Source organism: Lolium rigidum, chromosome 6 (genome assembly GCF_022539505.1).
Source record: "Lolium rigidum isolate FL_2022 chromosome 6, APGP_CSIRO_Lrig_0.1, whole genome shotgun sequence".
In the NCBI taxonomy this organism is placed as follows: Eukaryota; Viridiplantae; Streptophyta; class Magnoliopsida; order Poales; family Poaceae; genus Lolium; species Lolium rigidum.
In genome coordinates this window covers 289,416,773-289,421,965 of record NC_061513.1, presented here as the reverse complement: position 1 = coordinate 289,421,965, position 5,193 = coordinate 289,416,773, and positions in this window count along the sequence as shown.

Genomic DNA, 5,193 nt, shown 5'->3' with positions numbered 1-5,193 from the left:
ATTGATATGTGACCCCATTGGCATGGCCGATGTTTGTCGGCGCGGTGTTGCAGTGTCATGTTTGAAGTGTTCATTCATGTCGCTTTCTGATCTCTTGTGTTGGCTAGAGTGGATGCGATCCTGCTTTTTTGACTATGGATGTGTGTGTGTTTGTGTTGCTTGTGTGGGCTTCGCCTTGTTGTTGTAGGTTTCATTTGGTTTTTTCCTAAAAACTAGGCACTCTCTCTTAATTAATGAATGGGGAAAATTTTTTGTCTCCATTTCAAACAAAAAGAATTGTGAGACTGGAAGATGGGTGCAGTACAGGTTGAGGGACGCATAATCGTTGGTCCATACGAAGAAGGTGAGCATGGCGATCATAGTAAGAAGCCATACCAGATCAGCACAATTTTCACCCTGATGGAATGGGATCCCTCCCGAAAAGTGATCTGTAATAGTCTGTGATGTAATGTGTGGCTTAAGCTGTACCAATTATTTGCCCATCATCCTCCAAAGCAAGACTTCTGCTCCTCTTCTTCGTCATCGTCATCTTTGATGGCGACCTTAACCAATAAGTTGCGTGCGTGTTGTTGTCTTTGTTGCGCACATTGACCGACGGTTCGGGCGACCTAACACACGAGACGTGGATTGGTTAATAGCTCCAAATTGACGTGACAGTGCGTTTGAGGCCGACCTAAAAATCTTCCTTTCATTTTCGTCTTGAAAAACACACGCACGAAAACATGATCCTGACGTAACCGAACCGTGCATGGACAAGACATCACAAAGCAAAGCTGCTTGCTGACCATGTGCTGGTTCGTCCGGCAAAGTGTATACACCGCTAATGGTGGCATCATGGTTTGTATGATGAACATCTGCTGTGGCAGAAGGGTTTTAGGCCCAAGAAAAGGCGATTTACACAAAAATAACCCAAAAGTGGAAGAAAAGCACAGACTAACCCTCCGGCGAAACTATTTCACCAATCTAACCCTTTTGTGTGGCGCCCCTCCCACGGGCGCCACACATGCCCATGTGGCTCCCCTCCTGCCGGCGCCACACACCCGGCCGACGTGGCCCCTCGCCGGCCGGGCCGGTGCGCCCGTCCGACGTGGCGAGCATGTGTGGCGCCCCTCCCAACGGCGCCACACATGCCAACTTATATCATGTTTTCGGTCGAAAACATCCAGGGAGCTCCGGAACGTCTGGGACTTAGCCATTTTGCGAGGCTCGATGTGTGGCGCCGATGCCACGGGCGCCACACTAGCATGTGTGGCGCCGATGCCACGGGCGCCACACATCCACTTAAGTGTGGCGCCCGCGCCCGCGCCCAGCCCGACCATCTTCTTCTCTCGTTTCTTCTCCTCCCTCCCTCTCTCCCCAAGGCGGCCGGCGGTTCCTCCTCCTCCCTCTCTCTCTCCCCCAACAAATCGGCCACAAATTCGTCAGATCTGACCGGCCAATCTCTTCCCCATCCATTCCTCAAGGTAATCCCCTTCGAATCCCTCACATTCATCCACTAATTTCATAGATCTTGCTAGATTTGCACATGAACCCTAGACATGGAAACTAGATTTGAAATGGCTATGTATGTGTTGAATGTGTATGTGTAGGAACCCTAGATATGTAGGAACCCTAGATATGTAGGAACCCTAGATATGTAGGAACCCTAGATATGTAGGAACCCTAGATGTGTTGAATGAAATTTTACATGTATGTGTTGAAATCCTTATGTATGTATGTGGTGAAAGGCAAAATTGGAGCTTAGCAAATGCATTCTATTGTCTTACATATGTCTATTATGGGCCTAGGAATGGTATGTCTTACGAAATTCATATGTGTGATGTATTTGGATATGAACTCTCATGTATGTGTGATGTATATGTGATTCGAAAGTTAGATATATTCTCATGTATTTTTGATGGAATAACTCATATTTGTTAGGAATGTATGTGTGATGGCTTATTTGGATATATTCTCATGTATGTGTTGCTCATATTTGGTATGAATGGCTCATAATATGTTGTATGTGTTGCTCATACATGTAGGATGGTGTGGCTTCGGATGAAGAGTACGACGGGGACCACCGGGCTGTTCATATGACGGAGAGGGGAACGGATCTTCACCCTTTGAAGATTCGTTACCATGGCACACCGGATATACCTTATGACGAGAGGTACACGGAGTTCATCCGGCCTACCGGTCTTATGCCGTTCATATCCCTTGTAAGCCGTGGGGGGCCACACATGAACCCCTCGGCACTCACCGCCCTTGTCGACCGGTGGAGGCCGGAGACTCACACCTTCCACTTGAGGGCCGGCGAGATGGCCCCTACTCTCCGAGGATGTTTCCATGATCCTTGGACTACCTATTCGGGGCGAGCCACTCGTGTATGAACACAGCTTCGATGGGTGGCGCGGACGGATGGAGGACCTTATTGGCGGGGCTCCTCCGCCGCCGGAAAATCCAAAGGAGAGAGTTCCCGCCGGCGCGTCTTTCACTTGGATCGGAACTAACTTTGCGAGAATGCCCCATAGAGGCCGACGAGGACACTCGGAGGACGTACGCCCGCGTGTACTTATGGTACATGATTTCCAGGACTCTCTTTCCGACGGTGGGGGTAAGCTGGCCCATTGGTGTTGGCTGAAGGCGCTTACGGTGTTGGACGCCCGGTGGAGTTGGGGAACAGCGGCACTTGCCTACCTCTACCGGCGAGGTGATGATTTGTTCTATGTACTATTTTCCTATAGTAGTGCGCTACACAAAGTAGTAACCAAATATCTTATGTACGCAGTTGGACGAAGCTTGTCGCGGGACCGGGAGCAAGACTTGTCGCGGGGATCGGGAGCAAGGCCGGGAGCGGCGGTATTGGTGGATGCATGCTCCTACTTTCCGTATGGAGCTGGGACCGCCTATCGGTTGGGCGTCCCGGGGTACTCAACGAGACGCCATGGCCTCATTTCCCTCACTTTCCCGATCGGGAGCCCACTTGGGCATACCTTTGGGACAATGTCTCGGAGATGACGAGCGATCCAATGGTCATGTACGGGCAGTACACTCGCGGAGTTGGACACTCTTACCGCTGAGCGGGTAACCGATCACCGCGGAGTTGCAATCCTAGTTTTGATTGATTCTACTGGCATCTACTAAATAATTGTATGCTGCAGGTGGAATGGGAGCCATATGGTAGCTACTACCGTATTGGCGCGGCGATGACTGACCTAAACCCCAAGTGCACGGAGGAGGCGCGGTTCTGGCGTATGCGCTGCCCACTCATATGCATGTGGCTTGTTGAACACCACCAGCCGCAAAGAGTGATGAGACAGTTTGGGCTGTATCGAGAGTGCCCACCAACGTGGCAAGACACGGACAAGGCGCTTCACGGGTAAACTTCGGAATCATGCGATGGAAGATTCTTGATAGAAGAGGTACAAACTAACTTGTTGATTCTTGCGGGCTTGATAGGCAGCGGTAGAGGAAGATCACAAATTGGCCGATCCATCATAGCGGCCACATCACAGCGTTCCAACACTCGCTTGGAAGCGGCACGGAATGCTGACCCCGAGCGGATTGTGCCTCACGACTTCACCGCTTTCAACAACTACCTCGAGTGGTTCCATCGGAACACGCGTATCGAGTTAGTTAAGCGCGCGTATCGTCGGGAGATCTTGGACGACCCCATCCAGTTCGATGAGGTTGGGCAAAGCCGGCACGACACTTTTGCTCGCGAGAGGGAGATCGACTTCTATTGCTTCCGAGCTGAACTTCGTGGTAATGGATTCTCTCACTAACTAGTACATCATCTAGATTGCCATGTGCTCGCTTAAATTGTGTATGCTATGTTTGTCACAGCGGGAGGAGATCCAGAAAACCGCTGAGGAGTGCGAGGTTGTGTGGGAGCAGAGCCACACAGATGAAAAGCCTGTTTCACCGTTGCGGAATTTCATTAAGGTATGATCACCAACTTTGAATGTACACTATTATGTTCTGGTGGCTTTGTAACCATGAGTTCCATGACGCAGAACACTGCACGAAAGATGCGGCGGTTAGCGAACTTGCTAGGTTGCCGCGAAGGCGAAATCCCTACATCCTCCTCTTCGAAGAACATGTATGGACTATTTTGTTGCTCGTGAAACATGTTCTTACTAATTTCAACTATTGTAATCTCATGTGTTCATGTTTGTGCAGATTCCTCCCGAGGACGACCTAATTCCGAGTCAAGCCGTACTTCCGAAGCGTACCTCCAAGCAACGGTCAGCTTACCAGTTGAAGCCAAGGGGCAAGGCTCCAAACCGGTACACTCCGGAAGATTATGTCAACCGAGGAAAGAAGGTTGTCACTGAGGACGATGATGGGCCGCCGCGGAGATCAGCTATGTCGAGGATGAGGAACGACGAGCCGTTCTCTTCAGACGAGGAGGAGGAGGAGGAGGAGGAGGAGGAGGAGGAGCAGGAGCAGCAGCAGGAGCAGCAGCAGCGGGAGCGACAGGCAGGAGCAGCCAAGGCGGCGGACGAAGAGGATGGCCGTCCGGAAGCAGCCCACGAGGACGGCACGTCGAGGACGCTACTAGGATGTGCTACGTGTTGTTGTGAACTCTATATTCATAAGTATCGATTTGTGAACCCTATGTCATTTCGAACCATGGTCCGTAATGCTACTTGTTGTTTGAATCTACGTGCTACAATGTGACCTATGAAGTGTTATATGTGTATGTCATGAAATTGCTACTTGTTGTGTCCAATGTTGTACTCGTAATCTGTTGGAGTTTGGTAGGATTTTTCATGTTTTCAACACAAGTCCATGTGTGGCGCCCTTCACACTGGCGCCACAAGTGCTAGTGTGGCGCCCGTGGCATCGGCGCCACACATGCCAACTTGTTTGAACCATTGGGTCCAAAACATACTGTGGGACAAATCCTCTGGGACTTAGCCGTTTTGCGAGGCTCTATGTGTGGCGCCCGTGGCATCGGCGCCACACATGCTAGTGTGGCGCCCGTGTCATCGGCGCCACACATCGAGCTCGCAAAACGGCTAAGTCCCGCAGGATTTGTCCCACGGTATGTTTTAGGGATTCCAAGTGCATGTGTGGCGCCGTTGGGAGGGCGCCACACATGCTGCCACGTCGGACGGGCGCACCGGCTCCGGCGGCGAGGGGCCACGTCGGCCGGGTGTGTGGCGCCGGCGGGAGGGGAGCCACATGGGCATGTGTGGCGCCCTT